This window comes from Bubalus kerabau, chromosome X (assembly GCF_029407905.1).
Source record: "Bubalus kerabau isolate K-KA32 ecotype Philippines breed swamp buffalo chromosome X, PCC_UOA_SB_1v2, whole genome shotgun sequence".
Taxonomy (NCBI): Eukaryota; Metazoa; Chordata; class Mammalia; order Artiodactyla; family Bovidae; genus Bubalus; species Bubalus kerabau.
The window spans coordinates 126,075,276-126,097,231 of record NC_073647.1 but is presented as its reverse complement, the minus strand read 5'-3'; positions in this window follow the sequence as shown (position 1 = coordinate 126,097,231).

Below are 21,956 nucleotides of genomic sequence, written 5' to 3'. Positions count from 1 at the left end.
ATGCATATAAGTTACAAGGATATAAGTTGTATCCTTGCATATAAGTTACATATAAGTTATGTATATAAGTTACAAGGATAGTGGAATTAAAAGGCTATTTCTGTGGGGCAAGGAATTCTTGAAAGAGATACATAAAAGGCTGTGAATAATGAACAGAATTGAGGATAAGTGTGAAGCTAACAGGGCCTTATTAGCAGCAAAAAAGGTATTTTGTTCCCTGCTGGAAGAGGAGAAAACAAGTTGAGCCCTGAGCCTTCGGCCAAGAATAGCAGAACTTGAGATATTGACTTCAAACCCAAGCAAGTCTGTTGAGCCAGAGTCAAACCCCTTACTGACAAGTGTTGGACCCTGAGTATGATATGGGAGACATCTAAACTAATGCACCTTAAAATCTCGAGTCTTTATATTCCCCTGAATCTAAATCTTGAGTCTTTATATTCCTCTGAATTGGGTGTGCAGAAGAGACCACTTTTTCCTGTTAAAGCCTATCATTCCCACTTTTCCTTGACAATTATACAGAAGCCTCTGCCTTGCAAACAACAGATTACCCCTTCAGAATTAATCTCTGCTGCTCAGGCTGGCCATTAGGCCAAAAACTGAAGTTAAGTTTTAATATTATGAGCTGCCAGAGAAATGTTAGGCCTCTTGCAGAAGAAAGACCATATCCCAAAGAAACTGCCTGGCTGTACGGTCTAGGAAATATATACCAGAAAGAGCCAGAAGAGGACTTCTTGAACTGTATCCTGAATATGCTGGATGAAGGGTATAGGAGTGCTGAACATAAACTTGAATAAGAAAGTTCCCAGAATACAGGATTTAACACCCTGTGGAGGACCTTAGAAAAGTTACTAATTTGCTGCTAACATGGCCCTTAGAAGTTAGGAGAAGTTCCCTCGGATCACTTGAAGTGAACTAGAAATGCCAGAACTGCCATGATAGAGAGAGGAAGAAGGTATGAAAAGTCTCTGAGAAGAGAACATGCTAGAGTGGTGTACCATATAAGGATGGGAATATCACCAGATAATCTTGTTATTTGAGGAACCCATATAATACTCTGTTGATCCAAGCAGCAAGGAATTCTTTAGTAAGACAGGCAACCATATCACTCTGGAGTTTCTATTACTGAAATGATCTACCTGAAACAATAAGGATGATAGCTTCCAAAATGAGAGACCGTGTGATGGTACTTAAACATCAGAGGTAAGGTTGGTGCAATTATTTGAATAAACAACAAAGCCAGAGTGACAGCAAGGGTGTCCTGACATACAGACATTTATAGAGATGGTTACTGGAATGTGACATCCTTAGAGTCAACTAGGAAGAACATAAAATAACCCATTAAAGGTCATGATATTTTGCCTACTTCCTGAAGCAGAATCACAACCAGTTTTTAGAACAGAAAACTCTTGGCTGAAGTAGAATCTGGTTGCCAGAATAAAGGCTTCGGTAACAAGAGAATGCAGTAATTATTTTCCTAGTCCATCCTCCCAAAGACCTATGTCCATTTTCTTCGGTAATTGTGCACTGGGAAAAGAGAAACATTCAAATAATTCCAGTACTCTTGGACATGAAGACTGAGTCTTCACTGATACTTGGAGACCAGATATATCATCATCACACAACCTCTGTGGGAGGAGTATATAGGGACCAGATAATAAATGGGGTTATGTTCTAATCAGGCTTAGAATGTTGACTAAGTTCAAGGACCCACCTAATCAGGCATTTTCTTACTTCCCAAATATATAATTTAAATAGACATATTTGGGCATTGGCATAAATCCCATATTAATTTTTTTTTGTCTCCCTCAAGAGTAAGACATATTAGACTGAGGGGGTCTCTGAAACTTCCTCCACCAGCTTCCCACATCCAGCCAGCTGAGACAGTAAATTAGATAGATATAGACACAGATATATGCCCATATGAGTGCATATATAAAACAACCAGGGGGTATGCAAGTGATAAGCACCACCTGTATGTATGTATGTGTATGTGTGTGTGTGTGTGTATATATATATATATATATATATATATATATATATATATCTAAGCTGCTTCCCAGGTAGAACAGTGAAAAAGAATCTGCCTGCCAATGCAGAATATGCAAGAGATGTGGGTTCGATCCCTGGGTCAGGAAGACCCCCTGGAGGAGAAAATGGCAACCCACTCCAGTATTCTTGCCTGGAAAATTTCATGGACAGAGGAACCTGGCAGGTTACAGTCCATGGGGTTACAAACAGTTGGACATGACTGAGCTTGCATGTAATTAAAACACCCAAAAGCGAATTGTAGTAGTAATACAAATAATAAATAAAATAGACATTAAAAATATTAAAGTAGATTGTTTCATAATGATAAAAGGATTAATCCATCAGCAAAATAGACAATGGATTACTCAACCATAAACGAAAAATGAAATTTTGCTACTTGAAGCAACATGGATGGACTTAGGGGACATTATGCTAGGTGAAATAAGGCGGACAAAGACAAAATTGTATGATATCACATATACATAAAATCTGAAAAATGCAACAAACTTGTGAATAAAACAAAAAGAAGCAGACTCACAAATACAGAGAACAAATTAGTCATTACCAGTGGGGAGAGGGAAGGTGGGGAGGGGCAATATAAGGGTAGAGGGAAAAAAAGGGTTATAATGGGATTACATGTGTGAAACAAAAATTTTAAAGCACTATAGCATTTTAAAGAATCTTGCATTCAATAAAAGTATTTTAAAATAAATATATATAAGTAAACAAATAATTGCAAACAATCTGAATGAATATTTATCCAAAGGGGATATAAGAAAGGCCAATAAATATACAGAAAGGTGCTTAACATGATTAGTTGCCAGAGAAATGCAAATTGAAAACACAATGTGAGACCACCTCCTACCCACTATGATGGTATAATCCAAAAAGGGGAAAGTAATATGTGTTGGTTAGGATGTGGAAAAACAGTAACCATCATCTACTGCAAGTGAGAATGTAACAAATCTGATGGTTTCTCAGTCAAATATGGAGTTAGATATGATCCAGCAATTCCACTCCTAACCATGGATTCAAGAGAAATTAACATTCATGGCAGTGTCATCTATCTTGCTGAAAAAATGAAAACAACTCAAATGTCCATAAACTTATGAATGTGGTTCATCTAGACAATGAAATATTACTTGATCATTAAAAGGAATAAAAGATACATGCTACCACATAGATGAACCTTCAAAATGTTATGCTAACTGAAAGAAGTTACAAAATATTACCCATTATATGATTCCTCCTGTATTAAATGCCTGAAATAGTCAAATCTAAATATACACAGAAAGTGCAGGGTTGCTCAAGGCTTGGGGAGATGTGTGATTAGAGGGCCAATAGTTAAGGGTACTTTTTTTTTTTTTTACTGTGCTAAGAAACACAAAAAATTTACCATTTTAATCAATTTAAATGTACAGTACAGTGGTTCTAACCATATGCATAAGGTTGTGCAACAGATCTCTAAACCTTTTCTATCTTGCAAGACTGAAACTCTATATCCATTGATATATATTAAGAAACAACTGTCTTTTCCCCCTTCCTCTACTTCAGAGAAAAACCAGTCTATTTTCTAAGAGTTGGACTACTTTAGATATCTCATAAACGGTTTATTTTACAAGAGATGGAAATGTTCTAAAACTGACTGTGGTGATTTTTACACACATCGTTGTTGAATATTCACATCAAATTATATATTTTGACTGGAACATTTTCATCTTATATGGGGCAAAGAGGATGATTCTACCAGCAAGAGAGGCTAAGCAAGGTACTAAAAGTACCTCCAAATCCTTCCAAATAGCACCATCTTATTTTTCAGAGTTGTATTTTTATTCTTATATCTTTCACTTAAGAAACTTGGAGAGGCTATGCAATCAATCTGTATTGTAATCCAATAACGCACAGAAGTAGACATTATTCACGATTTTTTCCTGTGCTAATCTGAAGTCTTTGAGTTAAAATCTTTTGACTAATGATAATGGTACCAAGAGCTGGGAATTTAAAATGCTGAACTAAAATAAAATAAAATGCTGAACTTACATAATTTTCTTTCTTTAAGGTCTTCATTACAGTTAGAAGCAGCCAGTTCACAACACTGTACCTGTATTCTTTGAACTTTTCATCAAGATCTCTCACAGAAACTATGTGGTCCATCAAAGTTAGTAGATAAAGAGAAAACTGGCACTCAAATAATTAGACTAAAAGCATTCATGTTAGAATACAACAAAACTTCTAAGCATAGATATCAATTTAAAATATGAGGCCTTTTTGAAATTAAAAAAATGTTTAATTTTTCTGATTCATTTAGCTAACAGTGCCATGGGTCATCCATTTGTCTTTCAGACAATCTCCAGATAAAACACAATTAAATCAGCCAGGGGAGTGGGAAATGGACTTCTTTTGAACACCGGAAGGCTGAGATTAGAAATATTGCTCAAGGAAAGTCTGCTTTCTTCCTTTAGGAAAGTATATTCCTTTTCTGATGCTGTATTTGATTCAAGAACAGAGAGAGCACAGGGTTAATAAAGATTTCCTTAAACAGAAGTGTTTCACTTGGTGGAAGTTATTTCTGTTGGTGACTCAAGACCTGAATCAAAAGGGGCAGTTTGATAGCGAGAATTGATCTTACCTTGCACAATCCATGTCACCAGCATCGGTACTCCTTTTGTTAAGGACTCTGGGGACCAAGATAAGTTATGCTGAAAATTGCTGCATATGCTTCTACCCTAAGCTGTTACTTCACATCTGATAAGAACTTGTACCTTGAAAAAATTATATTGGAAAATTAACCTTTTACTCCGTGAGTGTATGATTTTGTTTGCCACCAATCCATAGCACATCCAATACCCTGATCCTAAAACTTCACATACTATCCATTGAAGTGTTCACTCAGAACTTCGTGCATGTTAAATTTGATTTTCATAAAATCCTTTCACAATGAGGTCAAGCAAACATTTATAATTGCTTGCCTTTTGTAAACAGCCAAGTGTCACTCTTTGCCAGCTGTTAACCTCAGGCCAGACCAATATAATTACTTTTGGTAATTACTTCTAGTTCTTCAGGAATAATTCTATCCTTAACTCACTCTAGAATTAAATTGATGGATTCTTCTTGTGTGAGAACTTATGACCTTTAAGTCTACCTATTCTCACTATATTTAATAAATAATGAAATATAATTTTTCAAGTCTTCCTTCTCTATAGAAAAACATAATAATCAAAATGCTCCAAAGAACACTTAATTTAAAGACACTCAAGAATATTACTCACATTGAGGTCATTAATGTTAAATATTTCTGGTTTAATAAGTTTTTACTTGTCTGCTGGGACAGTTGGTCTCTCCCACACATGTGAACATTAGTTTAAGAAATGCATGGATAGTGATGGATGGCCCTGAGAGCCTCATGTTTTGTCAAGGTCTTTCAGTGTCAATGAACATGTGCTCATGCAAGAAACAAAAATGTCAATTTAAACTTCAAATAGTCTCTCAAATCAGTAAGTTCATAATCAGCATATCGCCATAAATTTATTAATATTACTTTTTCTCATTATTCTTGGAATGGTATACAAAAGTACTTAATAATATTGATTTTGGTGTCAGATATAACAGAGTTTTCTAGTCTCTTCCATTTATTAGCTTTATTGCCTTGGGCTAATTACTCAATCTTTAAGCTCTTAATTTTTTATTTGTATAATTGGAATAATGCCTCATATCATTTTTATTGATGAAAAAAGATAATAAATATAATAGCAATCTAAACATCAAAAGCATCCAAAAAGCAATTCAAAAACAGTTATAAGCATCCTTTACAGAAAAGAGTGTAGTGTAATTGAAGGATGGTTTGATTTATTTTGCAAGGCTTGAAAGTAGAATTATCTCCAGGAGTCTCAAGTTGGTTATACTATAATGATGCAATCTATGCGACAAATTTATAGAAAAGATGGTATAGAGAATAAAAGACCATCACTTTAATGTCAAAGGACTCTCTCTGAGAGTAGACTCCTACTTCCCTTTTTTTTTTTTCAAAACTTGTGTTTTCCTAGTAATAAGTGTTCTTAAATGTTTAATTGCAAATGTATATATATGTACACACATACATTTGTGTACAAAAACTGTGGGCTACTTTAAAGTTAAAATGTTAACATCAATATCATAAAATATATTTTAATTTGGAAAATTCCAGATATTTGGGGAAAAATATGTCTTATTTCAATAAGAACTAGAATCAACAACTTTTAGAAGAATTGGAGAACTAAGTTCAAATAATCAAGAGTACAACAATTGATTCGCAATGATTTGAGAAAGGAAGCTGTATATTCTCAAAAAAATTCAAATTTTTTCTGTTGTGCTTATTTCTAGAAAATCTCTATGCATTTGTTACTACCATTACCATTACTGACACAGAAATGAAAAATCAGTCTCACCGATCATGGAACACTTACTTGGAAAGTGATGGTGCTTATTAAATGAAAATGCTATGTCAGGTTCATTGTGCCACCAATGTAAGAAAACCAACTATTTCCAAGTTAATCTTTAAATTGAATGTGATTTCATTAAAAAAAAAAAAAAAACTCAACTAGAAGTTTATGGAACTTGTCTGAAAGTGAAAGAAAGTGTACGTCTCTCAGTCGTGTCAAACTCCTTATGACCCCATGGACTATAGCCTGCCAGGCTCCTCTGTCCATGGAATTCTCCAGGCAAGAATACTGGAGCGAGTTGCCATTTCCTTCTCTAGGGGATCTTCTTGACCTAGGGATCAAACCCAGGTCTCCTGCATTGCAGACAGATTCTTTACTGTATGAGCCAACAGGGAAGCCCTGGTTTACAAAACTTGTTTAATGGATTCTAAATTGCATAAGCATAATATTTGAAGCCAAATGAGCCTAAGAAAGCATAACTACAAACAAAGCTAGTGGAGGTGATGGAATTCCAGTTGAGCTCTTTCAAATCCTGAAAGATGATGCTGTGAAAGTGCTGCACTCAATATGCCAGCAAATTGGGAAAACTCAGCAATGGCCACAGGACTGGAAAAGGTCAGTTTTCATTCCAATCCCAAAGAAAGGCAATGCCAAACAATGCTCAAACTACTGCACAATTGCACTCATCTCACAGGCTAGTAAAGTAATGCTCAAAATTCTCCAAGCCAGGCTTCAGCAATATGTGAACAGTGAACTTCCAGATGTTCAAGCTGGATTTAGAAAAGGCAGAGGAACCAGAGACCAAATTGCCAACATCTGTTGGATCATGGAAAAAGCAAGAGAGTTCCAGAAAAACATCTATTTCTGCTTTATTGACTATACCAAAGCCTTTGACTGTGTGGATCACAATAAACTGTGGAAAATTCTTCAAGAGATGGGAATACCAGACCACCTGACCTGCATCTTGAGAAACCTATATGCACATCAGGAAGCAACAGTTAGAACTGGACATGGAACAACAGACTGGTTCCAAATAGGAAAAGGAGTACGTCAAGGCTGTATATTGTCATCCTGTTTATTTAACTTCTATGCAGAGTACATCATGAGAAACACTGGGCTGGAAGAAGCACAAGCTGGAATCAAGATTTCTGGGAGAAATATCAATAACCTCAGATATGCAGATGACACCACTCTTATGGTAGAAAGTGAAGAGGAACTCAAAAGCCTCTTGATGAAAGTGAAAGTGGAGAGTGAAAAAGTTGGCTTAAAGCTCAACATTCAGAAAACTAAGATCATGCCATCTGGTCCCATCATTTCATGGCAAATAGATGGGGAAACAGTGGAAACAGTGTCAGACTTTATTTTTCTGGGCTCCAAAATCATTGCAGATGGTGACTGCAGCCATGAAATTAAAAGACGCTTACTCCTTGGAAGGAAAGTTATGACCAACCTAGATAGCATATTGAAAAGCAGAGACATTACTTTGCCAACAAAGGTCTGCCTAGTCAAGGCTATGGTTTTTCCAGTGGTCATGTATGGATGTGAGAGTTGGATTGTGAAGAAAGCTGAGCACCGAAGAACTGATGCTTTTCATCTCTTGAGATGAAAACTCTTGAGAGTCCCTTGGACTGCAAGGAGATCCAACCAGTCCATTCTGAAGGAGATCAGCCCTGGATGTTCTTTGGAAGGAATGATGCTAAAGCTGAAACTCCAGTACTTTGGCCACCTCATGCGAAGAGTTAACTCATGGGAAAAGACTCTGATGCCGGGAAGGATTGGGGGCAGGAGGAAAAGGGGGCAACAGAGGATGAGATAGCTGGATGGCATCACCGACTCGATGGACATGAGTTTGAGTGAACTCCGGGAGTTGGTGATGGACAGGGAGGCCTGGAGTGCTGCAATTCATGGGGTCGCAAAGAGTCGGACACGACTGACTGACTGACTGAATATTTATTTTACCACAATTTGTTGATGAATAAGGACAAAGACTATCTTAATATTAATATTATTATAAAGCTACAGTAATTAAAATGATGTGTCATTAGCACAGTGGTTGTAACACTTTGTCAAAAGGATAGAGTAAAAATAACCTATAACCAGATCCAACAGCAACATGGGAACTCAAAATATGATAAAAGTCGTATGAAAATCCACTGAAAAATTAAGGCTATTTCAAACAATGATGGCGGTAAAACATGACTGTATGTGTTTACACTACACAGGGCTTCCCAGTGGTTCAGACAATAAAGAATCTGCCTGCAATGCAAGAGACCCAGGTTTTATTCCCGGGTCGGGAAGATCCCCTGGAAAAGGAAATGGTAACCCTCTCCAGTATTCTTGCCTGGAGAATTCCATGGATAGAGGAGCCTGATGGACTACAGTCCATGGGGTTACAAAGAGTCGGATATGACTGAGAGGCTAACTCTGACATGACACATAAGAAAAAATTTCAGAAGTATTAAAGACTTAAAGAGGAAAAACTCAATTTTTCAATTATTGAAAAGCACACAGCACAAAATATCAAAATATTTGAGATAGTTCAAACTGCAGTTAGCAACTATGAAATCTTATGAAATTATTCAACTCATAGTCTCACTTTAGTAATGGGAAAATATTTTTACTTCATTTATCTAGGATTTTAATAAAACATGATTTGAATAATTAAATTTGTGAATTGAAAATCAACCACTTTTTTAGGTAATGATATATTGACAGAATGAAGGAAACATTCTACAAATAAAATCAATTATATGACCTATGTCTGTTAGTTTACATGTGAAAAAGTATTATAACACTTGTTTCAAATGGCCAATGAATATGCTTATAGACGAAGGTTGAGGATAACTTCACACCCCACTCCAGAAGAGATACCAACTTAAACAATCTTAATATAATCCTCAAAAGAAATATGTATTTTTTAGGGCACAATGAGTGACAAAAAATATAGCGTCAGAAATTGCCCATTCCTCAAAGTACTTCAAATTGCTTTCGATGCATTCTTTGTAAAGTCTAGCTTCCTTAGAATAGTTATAGTTGGTTGCAGCATTTTTGAATGCCCCTAGGGCATGGCTCAACTATGTGAATCCTGATTTAAGAATTTAATATAGAAAGACATTTCAGAGAGCAATCATGTTTCAAAATATCATAGGAAAAATAAGATGCCCACCTCTGCTGCTCTAGTCAGTGGCCAGTGTCCAATCATATTATAGATTTTTCTTCATTTCTTCTTTCATGACTAGCAGGAATCTGTTCTACACTGCAACTTTTCACCAAGATTGTCCCCTCAAAATGAGAGCTCATGCTTATCTCTTAAGGCTAGCTCATTATAAGTATTAGATTATGTTTCTTGTTAGTTCATTCATCCACTCTTTCTTTTTGAAGAAAATATACTGAAAACTTCAAAGCAAGAAACATCTACCAATAATTACATAGGAAAGAAAAAAATTTATTTTGCAAAGTAACTAAAACATACATAAGTAAAGTTCAAAGAAAATGTTTCTGTAATCCAACAATGGTGCTTTAAAGTCTACTCCATTTCCAGTGTGTATGCCCAGCAGTGGGATTGCTGGGTCATATGGCAGATCTATTTCCAGTTTTTTAAGGAATCTCCACACTGTTCTCCATAGTGGCTGTACTAGTCTGCATTTCCACCAACAGTGTAAGAGGGTTCCCTTTTCTCCACAGCCTGTCCAGCATTTATTATTTGTAGACTTTTGGGTAGCAGCCATTCTGACCAGTGTGAGATGGTACCTCATTGTGGTTTTGATTTGCATTTCTCTGATAATGAGTGATGTTGAACATCTTTTCATGTGTTTGTTAGCCACCTGTATGTCTTCTTTGGAGAAATGTCTGTTTAGTTCTTTGGCCCATTTTTTGATTGGGTTGTTTATTTTTCTGGAATGAGCTGCATGAGCTGCTTGTATATTTTTGAGATTAATTCTTTGTCAATTTCTTCATTTACTATTATTTTCTCCAGTTCCAAAGGCTGTCTTTTCACCTTGCTTATAGTTTCCTTCATTGGGCAAAAGCTTTTAAATTTAATTAGGTCTTTTTTTTTTTTTTTTTTTTTGCTTTTATTTCCATTACTCTGGGACTTGGGTCATAGAGGATCTTGCTGTGATTTATCTCAGAGAGGGTTTTGCCTATGTTTTCTTCTAGAAATTTTATAGTTTCTTGTCTTACATTTATATCTTTAATCTATTTTGAGTTTATTTTTGTGTATGGTGTTAGAAAGTGTTCTAGTTTCATTCTTTTGCAAGTGGTTGACCAGTTTTCCCAGCACTACTTGTTAAAGAGATTGTCTTTTCTCCATTGTATATTCTTGCCTCCTTTGTAAAAAATAAGATGTCCATAGGTGTACTGATTTATCTCTGGGCTTTCTTTTTTTTTCCCATTGATCTATATTTTTGTCTTTGTGCCAATACCATACTGTCTTGATGACTTGTAGCTGTGTAGTATAGTCTGAAGTCAGGCAGGTTAATCCCTCCAGTTCCATTCTTCTTTCTCAAGATTGCTTTGGCTAGTTGAGGTTTTTGATATTTCCATACAAATTGTGAAATTATTTGTTCTAGTTCTCTGAAAAGTACCATTTGTAGCTTGATAGGGATTGCATTGAATCTAGATTGCTTTGGGTAGTATACTCATTTTCACTATATTGATCTTCCAATCCATGAACATGGTATATTTCTCCATCTATTTGTGTCATTTTTTATTTCTTCCATTAGTGTTTTATAGTTTTATATATATATAGGTCTTTTGTTTCTTTAGGTAGATATATTCCTAAGTATTTTATTCTTTTTGTTGCAATGGTGAATGGAATTGTTTCCTTAATTTCTCTTTCTGTTTTCTCATTGTTAGTGTATAGGCATGCAAGGGATTTCTGTGTGTTGATTTTATATCCTGCAACTTTACTATACTCATTGATTAGCTCTAGTAATTTTCTGGTGGTGTCTTTAGGATTTTCTATGTAGAGGATCATGTCATCTGAAAACAGTGAGAGTTTTACTTCTTCTTTTCCAATCTGGATTCCTTTTATTCATTTTTCTTCTCTGATTGCTGTGGCTAAAACTTCCAAAACTACTATTGAATAGTAGTGGTGAGAATGGGCATCCTTGTCTTGTTCCTGACTTTAAGGGAAATGCTTTCAAATTTTCACCATTAAGGGTAATGTTTGCTGTGGGTTTGTCATATATAGTTTTTATTATGTTGAGGTATGTTCCTTCTATGCCTGCTTTCTGGAGGGTTTTTATCATAAATGTATGCTAAATTTTGTCAAAGACTTTCTCTGCATCTATTGAGATAATCATATGGTTTTTATTTTTCAATTTGTTAATGTGGTATATTACATGGATTCATTTGGAGATATTGAAGAATCCTTGCATCCCTGGGATAAAGCCCACTTGGTCATGATGCATGACCTTTTTAGTATGTTGTTGGATTCTGTTTGCTAGAATTTTGTTGAGGATTTTTGCATTTATGTTCATCAGTGATATTGGCCTGCAGTTTTCTTTCTTTTTTTTTTTTTTTGTGGCATCTTTGTCAGGTTTTGGTATTAAGGTGATGGTGGCCTCATAGAATGAATTTGGCAGTTTACCTTCCTCTGAAATATTTTGGAAGAGTTTGAATAGGATAGATGTTAGCTCTTCTCTAAATTTTTGGTAAAATTCACCTGTGAAGCCATTTGGTCCTGGGGTTTTGTTTGTTGGAAGATTTTTGATTACAGTTTTGATTTCCATGCTTGTGGTAGGTCTGTTAAGATTTTCTATTTCTTCATGGTTCAGTTTTGGAAGGTTATATTTTTCTAAGAATTTGTCCATTTCTTCCAATTTGTCCATTTTATTGGCATATAGTTGCCGATAGTAGTCTCTTATGATTCTTTGTATTTCTGTGTTATCTGTTGTGATTTCTCCATTTTCATTTCTAATTTTGTTGATTTGTTTCTTCTCCCTTTTTTTCTTGATGAGTCTGGGTAATGGTTTGTCTATTTTGTTTATATGATTTTTGTTATAGTCTCCTTTGTTTCTTTTTCATTTATTTCTGCCCTAATTTTTATGATTTCTTTCCATCTACTAACCCTGGGGTTCTTCATTTCTTCTTCTTCTAGTTGCTTTAGATGTCAAGTTAGGTTATTTATTTGATTTTTCTCTTGTTTCTTGAGGTAAGCTTGTATTGCCATGAACCTTCCCCTTAGCACTGCTTTTACTGAATCCCATAGGTTTTGGGTTGTCATGTTTTTCATTGTCGATGCATAGACAATGTTTCATTTCTAGGCATATTTTGATTTCTTTTTTGATTTCTTCTGTGATTTGTTGGTTATTCAGAAAGGTGTTGTTTCACCTCCATATGTTTGTATTTTTAATAGTCTTCTTCCTGTAGTTGACATCTAATCTTACTGCATTGTGATCAGAAAAGATGCTTGAAATGATTTCAAGTTTTTTGAATTTACCAAATCTAGATTTATGGCCCAGGATGTGATCTATCCTGGAGAAGGTTCCATGTGCACTTGAGAAAAAGGTGAAATTCATTGTTTTGGGCTGAAATGTCCTATAGATATCAATTAGGTCTAACTGGTCCATTGCATCATTTAAAGTTTGTGTTTCCTTGCTCATTTTCTGTTTGGTTGATCTATCCATAGATGTGAGTGGGGTATTAAAGTCTCCCACTATTATTGTGTTACTGTTAATTTTCCCTTTCATACTTGTTAATATTTGCCTTACATATTGTGGTGCTCCTACATTGGGTGCATATATATGTATAATTGTTAAATCTTCTTCTTGGATTGATCCTTTGATCATTATGTAGTGTCCTTCTTTGTCTCTTTTCATGGTCTTTGTTTCAAAGTCTATTTTATCTGATATGAATATTACTACTCCTGCTTTCTTTTGGTCTCCATTTGCGTGAAATATCTTTTTCCAGCCTTTCACTTTCAGTCTGTATGTGTCCCTTGTTTTGAGGTGGGTCTCTTGTAGACAGCATATATAAGGGTCTTATTTTTGGATCCATTCAGCCAGTCTTTGTCTTATAGTTGAAGCAGTCAACCCGTTTACATTTAAGGTAATTATTGATAAGTATGGCATCCGGTCCCATCACTTCATGGGAATAGATGGGGCAACAGTGGAAACAGTGTCAGACTTTATTTTTCTGGGCTCCAAAATCACTACAGATGGTGACTGCAGCCATGAAATTAACAGACACTTACTCCTTGGAAGGAAAGTTATGACCAACCTAGATAGCATATTCAAAAGCACAGACATTACTTTGCCAACAAAGGTTCATCTAGTCAAGGCTATGTTTTTCCTGTGGTCATGTATGGATGTGAGACTTGGACTGTGAAGAAGGCTGAGCACTGAAGAATTGATGCTTTTGAACTGTGGTGTTGGAGAAGACTCATGAGAGTCCCTTGGACTGCAAGGAGATCCAACCAGTCCATTCTGAAGGAGATCAGCCCTGGGATTTCTTTGGAAGGAATGATGCTAAAGCTGAAACTCCAGTACTTTGGCCACCTCATGTGAAGAGTTGACTCATTGGAAAAGACTCTGATGCTGGGAGGGATTGGGGGCAGGAGGAGAAGGGGACGACAGATGATGAGACGGCTGGATGGCATCACTGACTCGATGGACGTGAGTCTGAGTGAACTCCGGGAGTTGGTGATGGACAGGGAGGCCTGGTGTGCTGCAATTCATGGGGTCGCAAAGACTCGGACACGACTGAGTGACTGATCTGATCTGATGATCCTGTTGCCATTTACTTTGTTGTTTTTGGTTCAAGTTTATACACCTCTTCTGTGTTTCCTGTCTAGAGAAGATCCTTTAGCATTTCTTGAAGAGCTAGTTTGGTGGTGCTGAATTCTCTCAGCTTTTGCTTGTCTGTAAAGCTTTTTATTTCTCCTTCATATTTAAATGAGATCCTTGCTGGATATAGTAATCTGGGTTTATAGGTTTTTCTCTTTCATCACTGTAAGTATGTCCTGCCATTCCCTTCTGGCCTGAAGAGTTTCTATTGAAAGATCAGCTGTTATCCTTATGGGAATCCCCTCGTGTGTTATTTGTTGCTTTTCCCTTGCTGCTTTTATTATTTGCTCTTTGTGTTTGATCTTGTTAATTTGATTAATATGTGTCTTGGGGTGTTTTCCCTGAGTTTATCCTGTTTGAGACTCCCTGGGTTTCTTGAACTTGGGTGGCTATTTCCTTCCCCATTTTAGAGAAGTTTTCAACTATTATCTCCTCAAGTATTTTCTCATGGTCTTTCTTTTTGTCTACTTCTTCTGGGATTCCTATGATTCGAATGTTGGGGCATTTAACATTGTCCCAGAGGTCTCTGAGGTTGTCCTCATTTATTTTAATTCTTTTTTCTTTTTTCCTATTTGCTTCATTTATTTCCACCATTCTATCTTCCACCTCACTTATCCTATCTTCTGCCTCAGTTATTCTACTGTTGGTTCCCTCCAGACAGCTTTTGATCTCAGTTATTGCATTATTCATTGACTCTTTTTTATTTTTTCTAGGTCCTTGTTAAACATTTCTTGCATCTTCTCAATCCTTGTCTCCAGTCTATTTATCTGTAGCTCCATTTTGTTTTCAAGATTTTGGATCATCTTTACTATCATTATTCTGAATTATTTTTCAGGTAGACTCCCTATCTCCTCCTCTTTGGTTTGGTTTGGTGGGCATTTATCATGTTTCTTTACCTCCTGAACATTTCTCTGCCTTTTCATTTTGTTTGGATTGCTGTGTTTGGGGTGGCCTTTCTGTATGCTGGACGTCTGTGGTTCCTCTTTATTGGGGGGGTTCCTCCCTGTGGGTGGGGTTGGACGAGTGGCTAGTCAAGGTTTCCTGGTTAGGGAAGCTTGTGTCGGTGTTCTGGTGGGTGGAGATGGATCTCTTCTCTCTGGAGTGCAATGAAGTGTCCAGTAGTGAGTTTTGACATGTCTATGGGTTTGATGTGACTTTTGGCCACCTTTGTATTAATGCTCAGGGCTATGTTCCTGCATTGCTGGAGAATTAGCCTGGTATATCTTGCTCTGAAACTTGTTGGCTCTTGGGTGGAGCTTGGTTTCAGTGTAGGTATGGAGCCTTTTGGATGAGCTCTTATTGATTAATGTTTCTTGGAGGCAGGAGTTTTCCGGTGTTCTAAAATTTTGGATTTAAGCCTCCTGCCTCTGGTTTTCAGTTTTATTCTTACGGTAGCCTCAATGCTTCTCCATCCACACAGCACTGATGATAAAACCTCTAGGTTAATGGTGAAAGGACTCTCCACAGTGAGGGACACCCAGAGAGGTTCACAGAGTTACATGGAGAAGAGAAGAGGGAGGAGGGAGACAGAGGTGACTAGGAAGAGAAGAGGGGAAATCAAAAGGGGAGAGAGCAATCTAGCCAGTAGTCAATTCCCTATGTGCTCAAAGTCTGGAACACCCAGAGAGGTTCACAGAGTTACACAGAGAAAAGAAGAAGGAGGAGGGAGGCAGAGGAGACCAGGAGGAGAAGAGGGGGAGTCAAAATGAGAGAGACCAATCTAGCCAGTAATCAGTTACCTAAGTGTTCTCCACAGCCCAGAATACCCAGAAAGATTCACAGAACTAAGTAGAGAATAGAAGGGGGAGGGAGAAGATAAGAGGTGATGTTGGGGAGAAAAAGCAGAATCAGAGAACAATGAAGCCCGTAATCACATCCCTAAGTAAAAATGGGTACTGAAAATTAGATTCTTAAAGGTATAAAATTGATGCTGCTGCTGCTGCTGCTAAGTCGCTTCAGTCGTGTCTGACTCTGTGCGACCCCATAGACGGCAGCCCACCAGGCTCCCCTGTCCCTGGGATTCTCCAAGCAAGAACACTGGAGTGGGCTGCCATTTCCTTCTCCAATGCATGAAAGTGAAAAGTGAAAGTGAAGTCGCTCAGTCGTGTCCAACTCTTCACGAACCCATGGACTGCAGCCTTCCAGGCTCCTCCATCCATGGGATTTTCCAGGCAAGAGTACTGGAGTGGGGTGCCATTGCCTTCTTCGACAAAATTGATAACAAATACCAAAAAGCAAAGATTAAAAATCTAGAGTAGAGGTAAGACTCTCAAAAATACAATATTAAAAATACAAAACAAATCACAAAAATTATAAGAAATATATATATATATGAAATTTGCTTTAAAATAGGGTCTTTTTTGCAAGATAATAGTAGGTTATAAAAATGAAAATTAAAGGAGTAATAAAGAACTTAAAAATTAAAAAAATAAAAAAGGATAATAGTAAAATATATCTAGGAATTTCTCTGGAGCTGTTGAAGGCAGTGTGGGGTCAGTTCAGTTTCAGATAGTTCCTTGTTCCAGCTTATATTTCTTCTTAAGATCTATAGGCCCCTTCCAATGCTTAGTTAATGCTAACTACAAGGTTTTAATCTGTTGTACCTGTCACTTCCAAAGCAGTTCCCTCTACTTTGTTTATTTTGGCTCCCTCTGTTTGCAAGTCTCTTCAGTGTCTAATTTCCCCCCTAACACAAGGGAACAAAGGTGGTAACTTATTTAGGCTCACTTGTTCAGTTGTGCTGTGGGGAGGGAGGAACACTGCAAACAAATATCACTGGCGTGTGTGGGGTGTGCTCACAGTGTATGGACCACACTGGGTTTGCCCCCACTCACTGTGCGTGTACTTTCCCAGTCTACACTGCTCAGGCTCCAGGTTGCTCTGCAGGGGAGCTATTCAAAGCAGGCCCTGGGTTTCGTGCACTTCCCAGGTCTGAGCTGCTCAGGTTCAGGTTCTTGGATACTCCACAAAGGCACAGACTCAGTTGGGTGTGCGTTTAGACCCTTCCCAGGTCTGAGCAGCCTAGGCGACCAGGTGCTTGGCGAGTGCACTGTCCCAGGTGGTCTGTGCATCTTAATTACCTCCCTGGTCCCAGCCACTCAGTTTCCTGGGTGCACCACAAGAGCCCTGTCTCAGGTGTGCCGTGTGTCTCCTCTGGGGAGCTGATCTCCAGCTGTGACCCTCCTGGCAGATGTCAACCATCCAGGATCCCAGGAAGACTTAGCAACTGGGAGCCTGCTCACAGTATGATGGAGGATGCCATCTCTGGGGCCAAGATTGCCCCTTGCCTTCTGACTCTGGCCATCGCATGCCTGCCTCTCTGCCTCCATTTGGGGGAGGGACTAGTCCGCAGCCAGCTAGCTCTCCTCTGGTCAATCCTTTATTCTATGAGCAGGTCAGGCTGTGCCTTAGGTTAGAGCTTTTCACGGAAAAGTTCTCTCTCTTTCTCTCTTTTTTTTCTCTCCCTGGCTATCCCACAGTTTGGGTTGCTATCTCACGTTAGCTTCCTCAGATTGTCCTCAGGGTGTTTAGGCCCTGTCCTTACCCTAAGCAAGCAACCTGTCCCTCCCTGTTCAGCCCCCGCTCGCTGATGGCGGATGTTAGCGTCTGGGCTACTTCTTCAGGAGTTGCGATTAGGTGCGTATTCTGTAAGGTTTTGTTTTTTTTTCCCCCTCCAGTTTGTGTTGCCCTCCAAGATTCCAAAACTCCCACAGACCCGCTGGTGAGAAGGTTTCCTGATGTTTGGAAACTTCCACTTCATGACTCCCTCCCTGGGATGGGTTTCCATCCCTAACTCTTTTGTCTCTCTTTTTGTCTTTTGTATTTTGTCCTGCCTCCTTGTGAAGAGAATGGGCTGCCTTTCTGGGTGCTTGGTGTTCTCCACCAGCGTTCAGAAGTTGTTTTCTGGAAGTTGCTCAGCATTCAAATGATCGGTTAATGAATTTTGAGGGGAGAAAGTGATCTCCCGATCCTATTCCTCCACCATCTTAGGACTGCCTAGTTCCAATGACTTTTTATCGTTTGCTTTCTTGGCCTAAAAGCTTGCACTAGATTTTCTTTTTCTATTTTTAAAATTTGTTTCTGGAGTTGAGCTGTAGGAGTTGCTTGTATATTTTTGAGATTAGTTGTTTGTCAGTTGCTTCATTTGCTATTATTTTCTCCCATTCTGAAGGCTGCCTTTTCACCTTGCTAATAGTTTCCTTTGATGTGCAGAAGCTTTTAATGTTAATTAGGCCCCATTTGTTTATTTTTGCTTATATTTCCAATATTCTGGGAGGTGGGTCATAGAGAAAAATAAATGACCCAATCAAAAAATGGGCCAAAGAACTAAATATACATTTCTCCAAAGAAGACATACAGATGGCTAACAAACACATGAAAAAATGCTCAACATCACTCATTATCAGAGAAATGCAAATCAAACCCACTATGAGGTACCATTTCACACCAGTCAGAATGGCTGCGATCCAAAAGTCTACAAGTAATAAATGCTGGAGAGGGTTTGGAGAAAAGGGAACCCTCTTACACTGTTGGTGGGAATGCAAACTAGTACAGCCACTGTGGAGAACAGTGTGGAGATTCCTTAAAAAACTGGAAATAGAACTGCCTTATGACCCAGAAATCCCACTGCTGGGCATACACACTGAGGAAACCAGAAGGGAAAGAGACACGAGTACCCCAATGTTCATCGCAGCACTGTTTATAATAGCCAGGACATGGAAGCAACCTAGATGTCCATCAGCAGATGAATGGATAAGAAAGCTGTGGTACATATACACAATGGATATGTGGTACATATGGTACCACATATGTGGTACAATGTGGTACATATACACAAAAGAATACATTTGAATTAGTTCTAATGAGGTGGATGAAACTGGAGCCTATTATACAGAGTGAAGTAAGCCAGAAAGAAAAACACCAATACAGTATACTAACGCATATATATGGAATTTAGAAAGATGGTAACAATAACCCTGTGTACGAGACTGCAAAAGAGACACTGATGTATAGAACAGTCTTATGGACTCTGTGGGAGAGGGAGAGGGTGGGAAGATGTGGGAGAATGGCATTGAAACATGTAAAATATCATGTATGAAACGAGTTGCCAGTCCAGGTTCGATGCATGATACTGGATGCTTGGGGCTAGTGCACTGGGACGACCCAGAGGGATGGTATGGGGAGGGAGGAGGGAGGAGGGTTCAGGATGGGGAACACATGTATACCTGTGGCGGATTCATTATGATATTTGGCATAACTAATACAATTATGTAAAGTTTAAAAATAAAATAAAATTAAAAAAAAATTGTTTCCCCCAGGTTTAATGAGATATGATTTGTATACAAAATAGATTTTGGTATGACTGGCTTTCTCGTTGTTCATTGTGGCTATTCAGTTTCTAGGTCATGTCCAACTCTGCAACCCCATGGACTGTAGCCCACTGGGCTTCCCAGTCCTCCACTATCTCCTGGTGCTTGTGTATTCAGTTGTTTCACTTGTGTCTGACTCTTGGCGACCCTATGGACTATAGCCTGTCAGGGTCCTCTATCCATGGGATTCTCCAGGCAAGAATACTGGAATGCATTGCCATGCCCTCCTTCAGGGAATCTTCCCCACCCAGGGATTTAATCCTTGTCTCCTGCATCACTATCTCCTGGAGTTTGCTCAAATTTATGACCATTGAGTCAGTGATGCTATCCAACCATCTCATTCTCTGCTGCCATCTTCTTTTGCCTTCAATCTTTCCCAGCATCAGGGTCTTTTCCAATGAGTTCATTCTTCACATTAGGTGGCCAAAGTACTGGAGCCTCAGCTTCAGCATCAGACCTTCCAAGGATATTCAAGATTGATTTCCTTTAGGATTGACTGATTTGATCTCCTTACTGTCCAAAGAACTCAAGAGTCTTCTCCAGCACTGCAATTTGACTATATGGACTTTTTTTGGCAAAGTGACATCTCTGCTTTTTAATACTCTGTCTAGGTTTGTCATAACTTTCATTCCAAGGAGGAAGTGTCTTTTAATTTCTTGGCTGCAGTCACTGGCCACAGTGATTTTGTAGCCCAAGAAAATGAAATCTGTCACTGCTTCCACTTTTTCCCCAAGTATTTGCCATGAAGTGATGGAACTGGATACCATGATCTTAGTTTTTTGAATGTTGAGTTTTATGACAGCTTTTCACTCTCATCTTTCACCCTCATCAAGAGGCTCTTTAGTTCCTCTTCACTTCCTTCCATTAGAGTGGTATCATCTGCATATCTGAGGTTGTTGATATTTCTCTCAGCAATATTGATTCCAGCTTGTGATTCATTCAGTCTGGCATTTATCATGATGTACTCTGCATATAATTAAAATAAATAGGGTGACAATATACAGCATTGTTGTACCCCTTTTCCAGTTTTAACCAGTCCATTTTCTCATGTCCAGTCCTAACAGTTGCTTCTTGACCCACATACAGGTTTTTCAGGAGACAGTTAAAATGGTCTGGTATTCTGGCATTTAAGAATTTTCCAGTTTGTTGTGATCCACACAGACGAAGGCTTTAAGCATACTCAGTGAAGTACTAGATGTTTTTTCTGTAATTTCTTTGCTTTCTCCATGATCCAATGAATGTTGGTAATTTGATTTCTAGTTCCTTTGTCTCTTCAAAACCCAGCTTCTACATCTGGAAGTTCTTGGTTCATGTACTGTTGAAGCCTAACTTGAAGGGTTTTTAGCATAACCTTGCTAGCCTGTGAAGTGAGTGCAATTTTATGTTAGTTTGAACATCCTTTGATATTGCCCTTCTTTAGGATTGTAATGGAAACTCCTTTTCCATTCTCATCATTCATGCTATGACTAAAACATCACTGTTTCAGAAAGTTCTTCCTTGACCACATTCTCTAAAGCACCCCAATCTAGTTTCTTTTACATCACCTACTTTAAAACACATATTTATCAATTATATGCCATATACAATTTATATAACACACAGTAATGTGTTTATGTATTTAATAAGCATATATTAAATATGTAAATTCAAACTTTACAAAAACTACAAGAATAAAACAAGAAACCCCCAGGTATTCAATACTCAGAGTCACAGATCATTTATATTTTCTCCATGTTTTATTGCTATCTCTGTAGACACACACATCAGATCAGATCAGTCGCTCATTCTCTGCTGCCATCTTCTTTTGCCTTCAATTTCTATGGGAATGGTCTTAATCCCTGATTTTCCCTTTATTCATAAGTAATAGGTTTTCCTAAGGGGGGAAAAAGGCTTTCTCTTATATAATGATAGCATGGTTATGAAAATCAATATATTTTAAATTGATAAGACAGTATTCTAATGATGTGATGGAGCTGGATAATTGTTACATTTTTAGGAATTTTTCAATCCCTTTGTTAAACTGTTTGAAATAATCATGGTGGGAGAATATAGTCCATGGAAATTGATGGAGATTAAAATTTAGGGCCTTTATTTTGGAGTCTCTATTTAATAGCATACTGTTAATAGTATCTAGCCTAGAGACCATATTCAAATTTTGTCAATATTGTACTTTAAGAGCTACTTATTTTTCTCAGTCTTAAGTTTGATTTAGAATCACACATTGCATTTATTGCCATACCTTTTTAGTCTGTTTTAATCTGAAACATTTCCTCAGTCTTTCTTTGTGTTTCTTGACCTTGACATTTTGGAAAGGGTAGTTATTTTGTAGAATATACTCAGGGTTTGTCAAA